Source organism: Anopheles gambiae, chromosome 2 (assembly GCF_943734735.2).
Source record: "Anopheles gambiae chromosome 2, idAnoGambNW_F1_1, whole genome shotgun sequence".
NCBI lineage: Eukaryota > Metazoa > Arthropoda > Insecta > Diptera > Culicidae > Anopheles > Anopheles gambiae.
The window spans coordinates 69,794,489-69,814,903 of NC_064601.1; the positions used below are offsets into that span (position 1 = coordinate 69,794,489).

General features: G+C 44.1%; 1 protein-coding gene across 12 annotated transcripts in view; it reads left to right on the forward strand.

Annotated features, from left to right (window-relative positions):
- Positions 1 to 20,415, forward strand: part of LOC133391068 (uncharacterized) — a 149,185-nt gene that overhangs the window by 61,464 nt on the left and 67,306 nt on the right. For 8 of the 12 annotated variants that reach the window (XR_009764547.1, XR_009764552.1, XR_009764548.1 and 5 more), the window contains one exon: positions 1,126 to 1,344. The exons of the other annotated variants lie outside the window; for them this stretch is intronic. The gene's annotated coding sequence lies outside the window, so the exon portion shown is untranslated. Of the gene's footprint in view, positions 1 to 1,125; positions 1,345 to 20,415 lie in introns of those variants that run through there. 12 annotated transcript variants of the gene reach the window in all.

Genomic DNA, 20,415 nt, shown 5'->3' on the forward strand with positions numbered 1-20,415 from the left:
CTGTACTCTAATCGCATGAATACAACAGTGTAAAGGTAAAAAAATGATTTTCTAAATATTATTGCGATTGATAAAGACATCAACCGACACACCACAGTATTGATGAAGAGAGTAGAGTTGAAATTATAGCGAAAAACCTCACTTTTTCTACATGCATCTTTGGATCAAAATTCACTGCTTGCGTAGTAGATGCCGGCGGATAGTTCATGAAAAACAGAGCCGGAATATAAGTGTGAAATGAGCTGCACTACGTTTTCCTCTTGAACGTCCTCGTATGAAAAGAGTCAGCCGGAATCAATACCCGACCCGAACTCGCTGCACCAACGGGTCAGAGTCGCTTATGCTTTCTCGCACCTACTGATCTTTTGGGTCGACTCGAACTCGTTGCAACCGAACCTACCGTGGTCCGACCCGACCCGAACTCGCAGCACCCACGGGTCGGAGTCGTTTATGCTTTCTCGCACCTATCGGAGTATTTGCACCCACTGAAACTACTTATACCTTTTGGGTTGACCCGAACGACTCCGCGTCGCTTTCGGATGGCTCCGACCCGATAGGTTCGGGTCGACCCGCCCATTACTAAAAGGTTCATGTAATATGAAAACGGAAACTTTTTTTTTCCTCGAACGTAGCTCTTCAATCAAGTAACTAATGTGATATACAAAACTCAAAAAGTATTCAAAGTTATGTTTTAAAGATTTTTTTTTATTGTTTCTAATAACTCCCGCTGAATACTCATAATGCGTCTCCTTTTTGGAGACGAAATAAGCCGAAGCTCATCGGCCACGTAAAGGCCGAAATCGTCCGGATCTGCATTTTCCGGTGCGCCTGTTGCGCCCGAAACCGGTTGTTGCAGCCGGTTGTTGAGGGCCCCACTCACACCGTTTCCCTCGCGGATCGTGCCAGGAGTGACGGATAAAGCAGAAGGGTAGGAAGAAGGAGTGGGAGAGAATGGCTCGGGGTCGAAGGCAACTGCGGCATCCCAATCGATGTCGTCCAACGATTGTGGAACCGCGTAGGCTGCCTCCACGAGGGAACGGGGAGTGAGGCCCTCATCGTCGTAGCCAAGCTGAAAAAAAAAGAAAATGAACATTAAAATCATAATTTATGTTTCTCATCTTTTAGCTACCCTCTACCGAAGAAGAATGGCTTGCAATCTCAAGACGATTTGAGCAGCGCTGGAGATTTCCTCACGCAATAGATGCAATCGATGGGAAGCACGTTGAAATTATTTGCCCTCATAATAGCGGATCCGAATATCACAACTATCAATTTTTTTTTAGTATTGTATTAATGGTTGTGGTCGATGTTGACTATAACTTTTTATGGGCAGATGCTGGTGGTAAGGGAATCGGACGGTGGAATATTTAAAAACACACGGCTGTATCACAAGCTAGAAAACGACCAACTAAACATTCCACCAGCAACGCCATTGCAGGTCCCGTACCAAACCCCAGTCCCATACTTTATTCTCGGTGACAAGGCATTTGCCTTTACCAATTACTGCTTAAGACCGTACAGCGGGGTGCATCCTTCTGATTCAATGGAGGGTACATTCAACAAAATGCACTCTACTTGTCGTATGCCAGTTGAAAATTCGCTTGGAATATTAGCGAATCGATGGAGAGTGCTCAAAGGCATACAACTGCAGCCGGATGTTGCCAAAAACATTGTTTTGACAACAGTTTATTTGCACAATTTTTTGCGCAAGCATGCTTTGCGGGACACATACACACCCCGTCTGCATTTGATAGGGTTGTTCGCGGGCGACGAGTCGATGGAGATTGGAGAAGTGAAGGGGGCTTGACCGATCTCCAAAACATTGCTTCCCGACCTTCAGAAAATCTTGCTGACATAAGGAACCACATTGCAAACCATTTAAAACATAATCGTTCTACGTCCAACCAATACCATGAATATTAAAATTAATAATAAATTATGAAATGGCAAATACAACTACACCGATTATTCTGTACATTACTACCAGCATGGTTATTTATAATATACATTTAAGTACGCGAGTGCAACAACTACGGAGTTTTTAAAGCATTACTCGCCTGCTCTATTAGCGGCTGGATAAACTGCTGGCTGGCTTACTAGCTCACTCACCGAATAAACGTGGCCACATGCCTGTTGTGTTTGGTTGCTGCTGGTGGATCGAGTGGACGAACGTGGCGATAATCATACGCACGTAACTATGTACAGTAAAATCTTTCTAAAATCAATTCTCTTCAAGATTGATCATGGAGAAACTTAACTATAGCTACGTACACGATAGCGACTCGCCCAAACACATTATCGGACGAATTGGCCATCGACCCGCTGAAATAGCGGAGTATCACGGACGATCGTAGCAAGCAGGGTACGCTCGTCTATCAATTACGCACCTGTTTCCAGCGCAACGATCGATTGCCAATTGTTATTGCCGATTGCAATTGTACAACGAGCGAAGAAAGAATCCATCGTCATGTCAGCACTATGATTCCGGACGGCTATACATATTGGTCTCGTGCTGTTGACGTGGTGCGCCGGTCAGTATTTCATTTCATTTCATTTCATTTATTTCATACAATATCCGCCATCAAGGCTAAATATAATAGACTTAAAACTAATTTAATACTAACAAATAAACAAAATAATTCATGAAAAACTAAGCCTAACTAACCTAGTCTTGACCTAGCAAAAAAGAAAAGAAAAAAACAAGAGTAGAGCGTAGAGACTATCATAAACTTAACAAAAACAAAAAAAAGAGAGTAATAGAAAACTAAGGAGAATAATTAAAGGGAATTAGAAGAAAAAATACGGTTACGGAAAGAGTTAAGAGAGGAGTCGAAATCAAAGAGATAGTAAAAGTGGTTAAACAACCTGAAACAGGACAGAAGAGGGTCATTGAAAGTATAAAGAGTATGACGTGTTTCAATTGACAGAGGATCACGTGGACGAAGAGAACGAGAGGGAACATACAGCGAGATGGACGAGAGTAAATCAGGAGCATCAGTAGCAGAAAGTAATAAGCCACCAATAAAACAAGCCTGAAACACTTGGCGGCGGAAGCTTAAGGAGTGAAGATTGAATAACTGCAATCGCGTTTCATAGGGAGGTAGTGAGGCAGCACCGAACAAACGACGAAAGGCAATCCTGGTAAAGAGGCGCTGAATGCTTTCAATTCTCGAACAGCCATCAATAGTGGGAGGATTCCAGATGATACTTGCATATTCAAGAATAGGCCTTACCAAAGCACAATAAAGGATTCTTAGGATGCTTTGATCTCTAAAAATAGAGGTAAAACGTAAGATAAACCCAAGGGTTCGATTTGCTTTTAGTAGCACCTCATCAAGCTGCAGTTTAAAGTTAAGACGACAGTCAAGTATAATACCAAGGTCACGGATGGACATAACACGAGAGAGGGAAGCGCTAGAGAGAGTATAGTTAAATAAAATAGGAGAAAGAGAGTGAGAGAAAGAAATAACAGAACATTTTTCGGGACACAGGCGAAGTAAATTGGATGAACACCAATGAGCAAATGCATTGAGGTAATGCTGAAGTCTCAGACAATCAGAAGAAGAAGACACAGGTAAAAAGATTTTGATATCATCCGCATAAAGGAGATGACCATCAGGAGGTAAAACATTACAAACATCATTGATGAACAAAGAAAACAGAAGTGGACTTAGCACACAACCCTGAGGGACACCTGACGTACAAAAAAACTCCTCAGATAAGTACGACCCGGTTTTAACCCTGCATGATCGATTACTTAAATATGAGGACAGCCAGCTAATAATGCCATCACCAAAACCAAGTTTAGACAATTTAGCTAATAATAAAGAGTGAGGCAAACTATCAAAAGCAGCATGAAAGTCGGTGTATATTGCATCAAGTTGGGTACCGGCCTCAAAAGATCTAAAAATATTGGAAATAAAAGACATGAGATTAGTTGAAGTAGACCTACCAGGTATAAACCCATGCTGTTTAGGGCTAATAGCTGAACTACAACTATGAAGTATGGTTGGAAGGATACATAGCTCAAAAGTTTTGGCTGTGGCGCAAGTTTGGGTTATCCCACGATAATTAGAAACAATGCTACGGCATCCCTTTTTGTGTACCGGAAAAAGCCAACAGGATTTCCAAAGAGCAGGAAAAACCCCAAGAGAAAGTGAAAGGTTGAAAATTTTAGCAAGGTGTGGAGCAAGCACGTCCTTACAGTTTATTAAAACAGAGGCAGGAATGCCATCTGGACCAGGAGTAAAAGAACGTTTCAACCCAAATAACACCTGTACAACTGTTTCAGAGCTAACCGAAATATCGGAGAGATTAATTAAGATCTCTGGCGTGTAGAGTAGCCCACCCTCAATAAGGTTAGGGTCACTAACCGGTGGCTCAAACATTTGGGAAAAATGTGCAGAGAATAGCTCACAGATCTCAACAGGCGTAGAGGCAGTTCGAGAATCAAGTACCATTTCATTAGGTAACGTATTGCACCCTGTTCGAATCCTAACAAATTGCCAGAAGGATGCTGGATCAGAACGGAAACGCGATTGCAGTCTACTCGAATAGGCCTCAAAACAAGCCCTGTTGTATAGTCGATGCGCAGAGGCAGCGTACTTAAATAAACGAAAGTTGAAAGCAGATCGGTTCAGACGATACCTCCTAAGATATTTCATTCTATCCTTTTTCAGGTTGCGAAGAGTACGATTGGACCAGGGAGGATTAGGAGGGGAACGAAAAATAGGTGTACATGAAAGGAGTGCAGAGGTTAACAAAGCATTAAACGATTGGACAGCCTCGTCGACCGATGTACATTGATAAAAAAAAGACCAGTCGGAACGAGATAGAATTGAATTAAGTTTACGATAGTCTGTGAGCCGAAAATTATAACGAACTCTCAATGAATTAGGAGCAGAAGGTAATACATTCATAACCCTACTAGCCCTAAATAAAGAAGACGGTAACGCAATTTCTAGAGCAGGATGATGGGCATCCTGGGGCAGGAGCAGTGACGAAGCAGGATACACAGAACAACAAGCAGCTGCAGCAGAGTTAGAGAGCACCAGGTCCAAATAATGATTTAAATGGTTATGCACCCCGTTCAGCTGATAGAGTTCATGCAGGTTTAACATATCCAAAAAGCAGGAACTGGATGTATTCGAAGAAATATGTGGCACATAATGTCTTATAGCTGAAGATGAATCTGGCCTTACTGCGGTAGAAAGCGACCACTCTAACGCAGGTTGATTGAAGTCACCCAGAAGGATAAGATGATCATTCGGTTTCATTTGCATGTATGCATCACTGATGAAAGCAGAAAGGGATTCCAAATAGTTGCGGTCGCTGCTCAAATACGGTGGCACATAAACAATCCCCACATAAAGACGAAACTTAGAAAAAGAAACACGTATACATAAGCTTCAAGCGTGGGTTGATTAATGTTAAGTGCCACAGAAGGATACAGTATCGGACAGAAAGATAGGGCATTGGGTTTTTAACGCACCGTGCACCCGTTGGGCCAAGTTTATGTGTGGTTTGTATGTGTTTGTGTTTGTGTGTGTGTGTATGTGTGTGTATGTGTGTGTGTGTATGTGTGTGTGCATGTGTGTGTGTGTGTGGATGTATGTTTGAATGTGTATTGATGTGTGTGTTTGTTTCACAAGTAGGTCGTTTCGGATAGATTTGTAAGTAGCTTTTTTGTGTTTTGGGTTAGGTTTTTGGTGTGATAAGCAGGACCACCGCCCTCGCGATCAGTGTGTTTTCGATATATTAACAATGTTACGGTCTTCTTTCGCCGTGGTCTTCTGAGGACGACCGGTTGACTTGCGCGTTTCGGTTGTCCAAGCGCGTTTCAGTTGTCTAAGCACGTTTCGGTTGTCCGAAGCGCGTTTGCCACAAAAGTGCGCGATCGTTCCATTACGAACTCGATCCTTTTGCGCTTAATGCCAGCAGCAGCCATTCGCTTTTACATATGGCGCTGATAATCGGTACAACGTTTACCTCGACCCATTGTTACTAACATTGCTTGCTTGGACCGTCAAGAACGCGCTGGTTAAAAACTTGGACACGGCTGATCCCGTGCTCTGCCTGCGTTCTACTTCTATACGCGATGAATAACATCGTTGTCGAGCAGCGAAAACATCGCATGGATAAAAACTATCAACGAGTACGCGAGTAAGCGTCTTCCCTTCAAAATCGAGAACAGAATACTGCCGCGCTCATGAAACAAAACGCCCATTGAAAAGAACAACTGCGCGCCAGCTCAATGCACGCACAAAGTTTACCATTCGCACACAACGTGCAACGCAGAGATGCACGAAGGCCTTTCAATGGCGTGCACTGGAGAAACACCTGTGAGAGAATGCCGAGTTCATTGCTATTGTGCGTGTGTCCATTTCGCACCGGTGTCGCATTCACATTCATGAAACAGCACACCTGCGTTTTCGTCCGAGGAACAAGGGCTGCTGTCGATGCAAACTTTAGTTTTTATCCAAGTGTAAACGCACAATGTTTCACATGATAACACACATAATAAGAATAATTTCAACGCAATATGACATCATGGCAAGCTATGTTTTTCAGACACAAACCCGCGCACTTGCAAATACACATTAAAAAGCACACTCACTTTCTACTACTACACACACACACATGCACACACACACACACACACACACACACACACACACACACACACACACACACACACACACACACACACACACACACACACACACACACACACACACACACACACACACACACACACACACACACACACACACACACTCACACACATACACACATACACACACACAAACACGAGTAACGTGGCAAAACAAGTGCACGGTGCATTGAAAAAAAAGGGTCCTATCTTAATGTCCGATACTGTATCGAACGGAACATGCAAGTAGCACACCACCCCCACGCGAACGTTCGTTGTTTAACCTGCTTCGATCACAGCGGTATATGTTGTAGGCATCACTATCAAGGACCATGTTGGATGGAATCGATTCATTTAACCAGGTTTCAGTAAGGGCAAGCATTTCAAACCCTGATTCATTAGCAGAAAGGCGCAATTCATTGTATTTGGTGCGAAGGCCTCGAACATTTTGGTAATATATCACAAATGGGTCTATTACTTGTGAGCTATCCGTTTGGCAAACGGGCTGATCTGTGGTGAGCGGTTCGTGTTGCTGAGATTCGATTGTGATTGAAGCCCCACCCCCGGTGATAACTGAGGCGGTGTGGGAGGAAACTCCGGTTGAATAGCCTCTAGGATCTCGGTCATCTGGGATGGTGATAGAATCACGCGCTGTGGGGGTGGCGATCGATGTTCCAAAAAATGATCCGGATGAGCGGTAGTTTTTGGCACAGCTGAAGAGCAATTTTCACTATTTGTACGAAGCGAAATAAGCTCAGAAGGGTCCAATCGAGCCCTTTCATGTACACGTTGCTTTGGTAGGCCACGAGCAACAAACTCCCGAACAGTAAGTGAAACTGGCCAAATAGTAGAGTGCAGCGCAAGCTCCTTAAGAGATTTAGGAACACTCACTTTGAACGATATGAATGACATCGAGTCCAGGTTCACACCCTTTTTCGTGAGACGGTAAATATTAATATCGTCCGTTGGTAGCACAGCTTTAAGCCACACACGCATATCATCAGCCGAGACATGCGATTTGATGTTCGTGAAGTATAACCATACTTTCTCGGCTATGCCCGTGTTGGTGGTGTTTTGGTTCAAAACAGGATCAGAAGATGCTTGTGTATTTTTTCGATAGTTTCCAGCACTAACATCACTAGTCGGCTTAGTACGATGATTGTAGTGGTTACAGTTGTCAGAATCATCCACAGTGTTGGTATCGTTCGCAGCTTGGATATCATCAGTGAGCTCCGTTGAGTTAGTAAATGTACGGCGAGCGGAAGCTGTTTTAGTCGTTCTGGATGTATTTGTGGCATTGAGCGACGATACATTAGTCGATGTGTGCGATCGCGATGCGTTGCTAACAGACGGCTTAGCTAATATGGGTGTTAGCGCTCGCTTATCAACGAGAGCGAGGATCTCAGGAAGCAAATCGCTCTTGATAGCCGATCTAAGAGAAGAGAGAGATGAGTCAATTGTGGTGAGAATATCTGCTTTCACCAATTCGAGTAGGGCTGCTATCTCACTTGTGAGAAGTGAATTTGTGCCAATGCGAAACTCGTGACATGTTTTGCACAACCACAACAATTGATTATTACGCCCAAGCTCACGAGTAGAATCACGGGACAACCCCGTGCAATGGGTGTGATGCTTGGAACCACAAACACCGGCACAGGACACCGAATTAGCACTATCGGTGGGTGCATTGCAGGTTGAGCACTGCATAACGATGACTCAGCACAATCTGATGAGTGACAGGAGCAGAACCGAAGCCAAACACTTTCTCGGCAAAAATGTTGAATAAACAGAAGCAGCTTTATATTAATCGAAGGCACGCACTAGCCAGTACGAACAACTCAGCAGCACCACTGTTGCAAATGTTGAGATTCCAGAAAAAACACGGCAAAACAGCGTATAAAATCAGGAGCACGAGGAAGGCACATCCACTCAGGTTGACAGTCAATCTCTCTCTAGTATTTCCTGCTTGTCGTGATCGTCCGTATATGTGTACATTTTAAGAATCATAGGAACACTTCGTGTGTGAAATGATTCATTTGTATTAAAACTTTGACGAACGAAGCACATACTACTGTGGTGTTATGGGGAAAACCACCAGTTGAATTATATGATATACTTTGTTCGTCAAATGTTAATAATAAAAGTGCAAGAGAGAGCTTTTTTATGTATATAACAAACGAGCTTCGCATTAAGTTAGTTAAATAGAATGTGAGTAAGGTCAATTAGTTCGTCGGAGAACATTTATCAATCATGGTCGGCGACTCACAGACAACAGTTAACACACACACACACACACACACACACACACACACACACACACACACACACACACACACACACACACACACACACACACACACACACACACACACACACACACACACACACACACACACACACACACACACACACACACACACACACACACACACACACACACACACACACACACACACACACACACACACACACACACACACACACACACACACACACACACACACACACACACACACTCACACACACACACACACACACACACACACACACACACACACACACACACATACACACATACACACACATACACACACACACACATACACACATACACACACACATACACACATACACACACACACATACACACACACACACACAACCACACAACCACACAACCACATACAACCCACACATAAACCTTTCCCATGTGCATGGTGCGTTGAAAAAAAAAGGCCCTATCTTCTTGTCCAATACTGTATCCCTCTCTTGGTGTTTTTCGCATAGTGATCCCGTAGGATCCCGTTAACGCGAAGCGGCTAAACACACACAGCCACGCACGCAGGCATGCACACACACACATAGACGGGCGCGCGCACGCACGCACGAACGCACGAGGGAGCGTAAATGAAGAGGTTCGATACGTTGCCGGCCTCCCTCTCCCGTGTTCTCGTTCTCCGACAAGGCTGATGTGTGCACGTTTGTGCGTGTACCTTTGCCGTCCCTCCTCTCCTTCCTCATCCGTTGACCGTTCGTTGTAAGCTGGAGGATGAGTTCAGCGCTGTTGAAGAAATGGAAGTTAAGAATAAGATTACTTACTCTTTTTTGGTATGCTTTGTGTGTTATCATAACTTACCTTATTGCAAACAAAATCCGGAATGAAGCTCCTCGTTTAGAATTTTCCGCATTCGATCACACCCTCGGCGATGCTCGACGCCATCGGTGGATGAAAACAGGAAAAGAAACAAAGAAAAGCATCAGTCACCATCAGCATTATCTTACTCTCACACTTTTACATCGGTTGATGATTCTTACCTTTTTAATTTCGCTAAAACAAACAGCAATGGAACCAAATTCAGAACACCAAAATCACACACGATTTCTGGAGCAAACCGACACACCTCCCCCTCCAATTGTTTGCCACAGACTGACGTGTGTGTGAGCAGCAATGTTCTTGAAGCGGTGAGCAACGATAAACCACACACAAGAAGAAGCGAGACGGCTATACGAGTAGCGAATTACGCCGCGGCACACACATCGTGCGTCATAATTGTATGCGCGAAAATCTTAAGGCCGGGCTACATTGATCGTACTCCGTGGTGTGATTTTTATATTCAATAGCGCATCTGGCGGTGACCAGCGCAAGCTAGATGTGGGTATAATTTAAGTGCCAAAATTATTCATGCTTGGTGTCTCATCAATTTTCGACCAGGCTGTCTGTATGCCGTTTGACATGTTGATCAAAATCAATAAATTGCTACAGGTCAGGACGCCGAGTACTGCTGGGAAAATCGTCATTTGACAGTTGGATGCCTAAGCTTCATACAAAGCGCACGACAACATTCCTTTCCATCTGCCAAACTCCGTCCATCATGGCTTCCACAGCCAAATCTTCCACATATAATGGTAGTCTATGTTATCACCTTGATCGCAGCAGTGTGCATTGTTTATCTTTTGAACCGTTTGCCGGCCGGTGTTTAGTAGAAGTGAAAATTTTTGTGGTTCTCGATTTTTTGGAAAAATGAGCGAGCCAGAGCTTGAAAATGACAACAACGAAGTCCGGGATCGTGCCCGATCTCGTTCCCGTAGTCCGCAGGCACGTCATTTGTGGGTTCAGGACTTATTCCTGAACCGAAACGAAACCGGCAACCGGCTACTGACCGACATCACGACATCGGGTATATACGAGACGATGAACCGATTTTTAAGGATGAAGAAGGAAGATTTCTTCCATTTACTGTCCCTTGTTGGTCCAAAAATTGCGAAAATGGACACAGATTTCCGCAAAGCAATCACGGAACAGGAAAGGCTGCTGATATTATTTTTGCTTTTTGCTTTTTGCTAAGCACACTTTTATCAATCAACATATAATTTTAGGTGTCGAGGCATTCTATCAGCATAATAGTTAAAGAGACGTGCGCATGTCTTATCGAGGCTTTGCGGGATTATGTCAAGGTAAGTTGCGGGTGTAACCAGCCTCGCTTCAGTGTTTATGTGTTTAAAACGTTCAGCCCGGTAGCGGGCACCAGGGCCTGCCAGTAAACTTTCCCGTTTGCCGGGGGCCAACCATTGCTCTGGGGACTCTTTGGCTAGAGAAACAGAATACATTGCGAACAACTGTACTCTAATCGCATGAATACAACAGTGTAAAGGTAAAAAAATGATTTTCTAAATATTATTGCGATTGATAAAGACATCAACCGACACACCACAGTATTGATGAAGAGAGTAGAGTTGAAATTATAGCGAAAAACCTCACTTTTTCTACATGCATCTTTGGATCAAAATTCACTGCTTGCGTAGTAGATTCCGGCGGATAGTTCATGAAAAACAGAGCCGGAATATAAGTGTGAAATGAGCTGCACTACGTTTTCCTCTTGAACGTCCTCGTATGAAAAGAGTCAGCCGGAATCAATACCCGACCCGAACTCGCTGCACCAACGGGTCAGAGTCGCTTATGCTTTCTCGCACCTACTGATCTTTTGGGTCGACTCGAACTCGTTGCAACCGAACCTACCGTGGTCCGACCCGACCCGAACTCGCAGCACCCACGGGTCGGAGTCGTTTATGCTTTCTCGCACCTACCGGAGTATTTGCACCCACTGAAACTACTTATACCTTTTGGGTTGACCCGAACGACTCCGCGTCGCTTTCGGATGGCTCCGACCCGATAGGTTCGGGTCGACCCGCCCATTACTAAAAGGTTCATGTAATATGAAAACGGAAACTTTTTTTTTCCTCGAACGTAGCTCTTCAATCAAGTAACTAATGTGATATACAAAACTCAAAAAGTATTCAAAGTTATGTTTTAAAGATTTTTTTTTATTGTTTCTAATAACTCCCGCTGAATACTCATAATGCGTCTCCTTTTTGGAGACGAAATAAGCCGAAGCTCATCGGCCACGTAAAGGCCGAAATCGTCCGGATCTGCATTTTCCGGTGCGCCTGTTGCGCCCGAAACCGGTTGTTGCAGCCAGTTGTTGAGGGCCCCACTCACACCGTTTCCCTCGCGGATCGTGCCAGGAGTGACGGATAAAGCAGAAGGGTAGGAAGAAGGAGTGGGAGAGAATGGCTCGGGGTCGAAGGCAACTGCGGCATCCCAATCGATGTCGTCCAACGATTGTGGAACCGCGTAGGCTGCCTCCACGAGGGAACGGGGAGTGAGGCCCTCATCGTCGTAGCCAAGCTGAAAAAAAAGAAAATGAACATTAAAATCATAATTTATGTTTCTCATCTTTTAGCTACCCTCTACCGAAGAAGAATGGCTTGCAATCTCAAGACGATTTGAGCAGCGCTGGAGATTTCCTCACGCAATAGATGCAATCGATGGGAAGCACGTTGAAATTATTTGCCCTCATAATAGCGGATCCGAATATCACAACTATCAATTTTTTTTTAGTATTGTATTAATGGTTGTGGTCGATGTTGACTATAACTTTTTATGGGCAGATGCTGGTGGTAAGGGAATCGGACGGTGGAATATTTAAAAACACACGGCTGTATCACAAGCTAGAAAACGACCAACTAAACATTCCACCAGCAACGCCATTGCAGGTCCCGTACCAAACCCCAGTCCCATACTTTATTCTCGGTGACAAGGCATTTGCCTTTACCAATTACTGCTTAAGACCGTACAGCGGGGTGCATCCTCCTGATTCAATGGTGCGTACATTCAACAAAATGCACTCTACTTGTCGTATGCCAGTTGAAAATTCGCTTGGAATATTAGCGAATCGATGGAGAGTGCTCAAAGGCATACAACTGCAGCCGGATGTTGCCAAAAACATTGTTTTGACAACAGTTTATTTGCACAATTTTTTGCGCAAGCATGCTTTGCGGGACACATACACACCCCGTCTGCATTTGATAGGGTTGTTCGCGGGCGACGAGTCGATGGAGATTGGAGAAGTGAAGGGGGCTTGACCGATCTCCAAAACATTGCTTCCCGACCTTCAGAAAATCTTGCTGACATAAGGAACCACATTGCAAACCATTTAAAACATAATCGTTCTACGTCCAACCAATACCATGAATATTAAAATTAATAATAAATTATGAAATGGCAAATACAACTACACCGATTATTCTGTACATTACTACCAGCATGGTTATTTATAATATACATTTAAGTACGCGAGTGCAACAACTACGGAGTTTTTAAAGCATTACTCGCCTGCTCTATTAGCGGCTGGATAAACTGCTGGCTGGCTTACTAGCTCACTCACCGAATAAACGTGGCCACATGCCTGTTGTGTTTGGTTGCTGCTGGTGGATCGAGTGGACGAACGTGGCGATAATCATACGCACGTAACTATGTACAGTAAAATCTTTCTAAAATCAATTCTCTTCAAGATTGATTATGGAGAAACTTAACTATAGCTACGTACACGATAGCGACTCGCCCAAACACATTATCGGACGAATTGGCCATCGACCCGCTGAAATAGCGGAGTATCACGGACGATCGTAGCAAGCAGGGTACGCTCGTCTATCAATTACGCACCTGTTTCCAGCGCAACGATCGATTGCCAATTGTTATTGCCGATTGCAATTGTACAACGAGCGAAGAAAGAGTCCATCGTCATGTCAGCACTATGATTCCGGACGGCTATACATATTGGTCTCGTGCTGTTGACGTGGTGCGCCGGTCAGTATTTCCTGCTTGTCGTGATCGTCCGTATATGTGTACATTTTAAGAATCATAGGAACACTTCGTGTGTGAAATGATTCATTTGTATTAAAACTTTGACGAACGAAGCACATACTACTGTGGTGTTATGGGGAAAACCACCAGTTGAATTATATGATATACTTTGTTCGTCAAAATGTTAATTATATAAGTGCAAAAGAGAACTTTTTTATGTATATAACAAACGAGCTTTGCATTAAGTTAGTTAAATAGAATGTGAGTAAGGTCAATTAGTTCGTCGGAGAACATTTATCAATCATGGATACCCAAATGTATTGATGCTCAATACTAGGCATTTATGTAAAATTGATTTGAAAGCTGACATTAGCTTCCACGCCAAAGATTAAACAAACTAGTTGACCCACACAACTAGTTATTTAAAATAAGTATAAACATACTCACCGTGTCTACATGCACCGCAACTTGGGTGGCCTCGTCTACAAAAAACATCGCATGGTAGGCGAACCACCGTGGCCGGAACACGTCGTCATTGCCGTCATATGCCCTATCTTCTTGTCCAATACTGTATCCCTCTCTTGGTGTTTTTCGCATAGTGATCCCGTAGGATCCCGTTAACGCGAAGCGGCTAAACACACACAGCCACGCACGCAGGCATGCACACACACACATAGACGGGCGCGCGCACGCACGCACGAACGCACGAGGGAGCGTAAATGAAGAGGTTCGATACGTTGCCGGCCTCCCTCTCCCGTGTTCTCGTTCTCCGACAAGGCTGATGTGTGCACGTTTGTGCGTGTACCTTTGCCGTCCCTCCTCTCCTTCCTCATCCGTTGACCGTTCGTTGTAAGCTGGAGGATGAGTTCAGCGCTGTTGAAGAAATGGAAGTTAAGAATAAGATTACTTACTCTTTTTTGGTATGCTTTGTGTGTTATCATAACTTACCTTATTGCAAACAAAATCCGGAATGAAGCTCCTCGTTTAGAATTTTCCGCATTCGATCACACCCTCGGCGATGCTCGACGCCATCGGTGGATGAAAACAGGAAAAGAAACAAAGAAAAGCATCAGTCACCATCAGCATTATCTTACTCTCACACTTTTACATCGGTTGATGATTCTTACCTTTTTAATTTCGCTAAAACAAACAGCAATGGAACCAAATTCAGAACACCAAAATCACACACGATTTCTGGAGCAAACCGACACACCTCCCCCTCCAATTGTTTGCCACAGACTGACGTGTGTGTGAGCAGCAATGTTCTTGAAGCGGTGAGCAACGATAAACCACACACAAGAAGAAGCGAGACGGCTATACGAGTAGCGAATTACGCCGCGGCACACACATCGTGCGTCATAATTGTATGCGCGAAAATCTTAAGGCCGGGCTACATTGATCGTACTCCGTGGTGTGATTTTTATATTCAATAGCGCATCTGGCGGTGACCAGCGCAAGCTAGATGTGGGTATAATTTAAGTGCCAAAATTATTCATGCTTGGTGTCTCATCAATTTTCGACCAGGCTGTCTGTATGCCGTTTGACATGTTGATCAAAATCAATAAATTGCTACAGGTCAGGACGCCGAGTACTGCTGGGAAAATCGTCATTTGACAGTTGGATGCCTAAGCTTCATACAAAGCGCACGACAACATTCCTTTCCATCTGCCAAACTCCGTCCATCATGGCTTCCACAGCCAAATCTTCCACATATAATGGTAGTCTATGTTATCACCTTGATCGCAGCAGTGTGCATTGTTTATCTTTTGAACCGTTTGCCGGCCGGTGTTTAGTAGAAGTGAAAATTTTTGTGGTTCTCGATTTTTTGGAAAAATGAGCGAGCCAGAGCTTGAAAATGACAACAACGAAGTCCGGGATCGTGCCCGATCTCGTTCCCGTAGTCCGCAGGCACGTCATTTGTGGGTTCAGGACTTATTCCTGAACCGAAACGAAACCGGCAACCGGCTACTGACCGACATCACGACATCGGGTATATACGAGACGATGAACCGATTTTTAAGGATGAAGAAGGAAGATTTCTTCCATTTACTGTCCCTTGTTGGTCCAAAAATTGCGAAAATGGACACAGATTTCCGCAAAGCAATCACGGAACAGGAAAGGCTGCTGATATTATTTTTGCTTTTTGCTTTTTGCTAAGCACACTTTTATCAATCAACATATAATTTTAGGTGTCGAGGCATTCTATCAGCAGAATAGTTAAAGAGACGTGCGCATGTCTTATCGAGGCTTTGCGGGATTATGTCAAGGTAAGTTGCGGGTGTAACCAGCCTCGCTTCAGTGTTTATGTGTTTAAAACGTTCAGCCCGGTAGCGGGCACCAGGGCCTGCCAGTAAACTTTCCCGTTTGCCGGGGGCCAACCATTGCTCTGGGGACTCTTTGGCTAGAGAAACAGAATACATTGCGAACAACTGTACTCTAATCGCATGAATACAACAGTGTAAAGGTAAAAAAATGATTTTCTAAATATTATTGCGATTGATAAAGACATCAACCGACACACCACAGTATTGATGAAGAGAGTAGAGTTGAAATTATAGCGAAAAACCTCACTTTTTCTACATGCATCTTTGGATCAAAATTCACTGCTTGCGTAGTAGATGCCGGCGGATAGTTCATGAAAAACAGAGCCGGAATATAAGTGTGAAATGAGCTGCACTACGTTTTCCTCTTGAACGTCCTCGTATGAAAAGAGTCAGCCGGAATCAATACCCGACCCGAACTCGCTGCACCAACGGGTCAGAGTCGCTTATGCTTTCTCGCACCTACTGATCTTTTGGGTCGACTCGAACTCGTTGCAACCGAACCTACCGTGGTCCGACCCGACCCGAACTCGCAGCACCCACGGGTCGGAGTCGTTTATGCTTTCTCGCACCTACCGGAGTATTTGCACCCACTGAAACTACTTATACCTTTTGGGTTGACCCGAACGACTCCGCGTCGCTTTCGGATGGCTCCGACCCGATAGGTTCGGGTCGACCCGCCCATTACTAAAAGGTTCATGTAATATGAAAACGGAAACTTTTTTTTTCCTCGAACGTAGCTCTTCAATCAAGTAACTAATGTGATATACAAAACTCAAAAAGTATTCAAAGTTATGTTTTAAAGATTTTTTTTTATTGTTTCTAATAACTCCCGCTGAATACTCATAATGCGTCTCCTTTTTGGAGACGAAATAAGCCGAAGCTCATCGGCCACGTAAAGGCCGAAATCGTCCGGATCTGCATTTTCCGGTGCGCCTGTTGCGCCCGAAACCGGTTGTTGCAGCCGGTTGTTGAGGGCCCCACTCACACCGTTTCCCTCGCGGATCGTGCCAGGAGTGACGGATAAAGCAGAAGGGTAGGAAGAAGGAGTGGGAGAGAATGGCTCGGGGTCGAAGGCAACTGCGGCATCCCAATCGATGTCGTCCAACGATTGTGGAACCGCGTAGGCTGCCTCCACGAGGGAACGGGGAGTGAGGCCCTCATCGTCGTAGCCAAGCTGAAAAAAAAGAAAATGAACATTAAAATCATAATTTATGTTTCTCATCTTTTAGCTACCCTCTACCGAAGAAGAATGGCTTGCAATCTCAAGACGATTTGAGCAGCGCTGGAGATTTCCTCACGCAATAGATGCAATCGATGGGAAGCACGTTGAAATTATTTGCCCTCATAATAGCGGATCCGAATATCACAACTATCAATTTTTTTTTAGTATTGTATTAATGGTTGTGGTCGATGTTGACTATAACTTTTTATGGGCAGATGCTGGTGGTAAGGGAATCGGACGGTGGAATATTTAAAAACACACGGCTGTATCACAAGCTAGAAAACGACCAACTAAACATTCCACCAGCAACGCCATTGCAGGTCCCGTACCAAACCCCAGTCCCATACTTTATTCTCGGTGACAAGGCATTTGCCTTTACCAATTACTGCTTAAGACCGTACAGCGGGGTGCATCCTCCTGATTCAATGGTGCGTACATTCAACAAAATGCACTCTACTTGTCGTATGCCAGTTGAAAATTCGCTTGGAATATTAGCGAATCGATGGAGAGTGCTCAAAGGCATACAACTGCAGCCGGATGTTGCCAAAAACATTGTTTTGACAACAGTTTATTTGCACAATTTTTTGCGCAAGCATGCTTTGCGGGACACATACACACCCTGTCTGCATTTGATAGGGTTGTTCGCGGGCGACGAGTCGATGGAGATTGGAGAAGTGAAGGGGGCTTGACCGATCTCCAAAACATTGCTTCCCGACCTTCAGAAAATCTTGCTGACATAAGGAACCACATTGCAAACCATTTAAAACATAATCGTTCTACGTCCAACCAATACCATGAATATTAAAATTAATAATAAATTATGAAATGGCAAATACAACTACACCGATTATTCTGTACATTACTACCAGCATGGTTATTTATAATATACATTTAAGTACGCGAGTGCAATAACTACGGAGTTTTTAAAGCATTACTCGCCTGCTCTATTAGCGGCTGGATAAACTGCTGGCTGGCTTACTAGCTCACTCACCGAATAAACGTGGCCACATGCCTGTTGTGTTTGGTTGCTGCTGGTGGATCGAGTGGACGAACGTGGCGATAATCATACGCACGTAACTATGTACAGTAAAATCTTTCTAAAATCAATTCTCTTCAAGATTGATTATGGAGAAACTTAACTATAGCTACGTACACGATAGCGACTCGCCCAAACACATTATCGGACGAATTGGCCATCGACCCGCTGAAATAGCGGAGTATCACGGACGATCGTAGCAAGCAGGGTACGCTCGTCTATCAATTACGCACCTGTTTCCAGCGCAACGATCGATTGCCAATTGTTATTGCCGATTGCAATTGTACAACGAGCGAAGAAAGAGTCCATCGTCATGTCAGCACTATGATTCCGGACGGCTATACATATTGGTCTCGTGCTGTTGACGTGGTGCGCCGGTCAGTATTTCCTGCTTGTCGTGATCGTCCGTATATGTGTACATTTTAAGAATCATAGGAACACTTCGTGTGTGAAATGATTCATTTGTATTAAAACTTTGACGAACGAAGCACATACTACTGTGGTGTTATGGGGAAAACCACCAGTTGAATTATATGATATACTTTGTTCGTCAAAATGTTAATTATATAAGTGCAAAAGAGAGCTTTTTTATGTATATAACAAACGAGCTTTGCATTAAGTTAGTTAAATAGAATGTGAGTAAGGTCAATTAGTTCGTCGGAGAACATTTATCAATCATGGATACCCAAATGTATTGATGCTCAATACTAGGCATTTATGTAAAATTGATTTGAAAGCTGACATTAGCTTCCACGCCAAAGATTAAACAAACTAGTTGACCCACACAACTAGTTATTTAAAATAAGTATAAACATACTCACCGTGTCTACATGCACCGCAACTTGGGTGGCCTCGTCTACAAAAAACATCGCATGGTAGGCGAACCACCGTGGCCGGAACACGTCGTCATTGCCTAAAATAAAACAATAGTCAATTGAGATGAGAAATAATAAATTAACTGTATATATATTTTTCTACATGTACCTGCACCGGTTTGCGTCGTGTTCTTAACCTTGGCCTTGTTGGTCCGATAAATGCCAAGAAGTCGGGACCACAGATGTTTCGCATCTTGTGGCGAAACCTCCTCCTTGGCCGCTATCGCAGCCCACGCGTCGTCCTTCAAAACTACATTTTTGTAGTTTTTATTTTTTTTCTCCCACAAAACACGGTGCTTTTGCACCTCGGCAATGAAGCGGAGGCTTTTTTCATGATCCTGGAATGGAAAAGAAAATTCAGTTAAATATTTCCCTTTTTTAATTTCAATTGAAACAACAGAAAGGTCGATAATCGCGTGATAATTCGGTCATGCTAGCCGTTACACCGGAACCACAGTGATAATTATAACACGTGCTATTTGTATGTTAAATGTATACAAATAGGGCGGTAAGTTTTGTTAACAATTTGATAAAAAAACGTCTACCTAGCAATACGACAAAGCCGTTCCCCGAGCCGAGTGGGCGACTCACAGACAACAGTTAACACACACACACACACACACACACACACACACACACACACACACACACACACACACACACACACACACACACACACACACACACACACACACACACACACACACACACACACACACACACACACACACACACACACACACACACACACACACACACACACACACACACACACACACACACACACACACACACACACACACACACACACACACACACACACACTCACTCACACACACACACACACACACACACACACACACACACACACACACACACACACACACACACACACACACACACACACACACACACACACACACACACCCACATACAACCCACACATAAACCTTTCCCATGTGCATGGTGCGTTGAAAAAAAAAGGCCCTATCTTCTTGTCCAATACTGTATCCCTCTCTTGGTGTTTTTCGCATAGTGATCCCGTAGGATCCCGTTAACGCGAAGCGGCTAAACACACACAGCCACGCACGCAGGCATGCACACACACACATAGACGGGCGCGCGCACGCACGCACGAACGCACGAGGGAGCGTAAATGAAG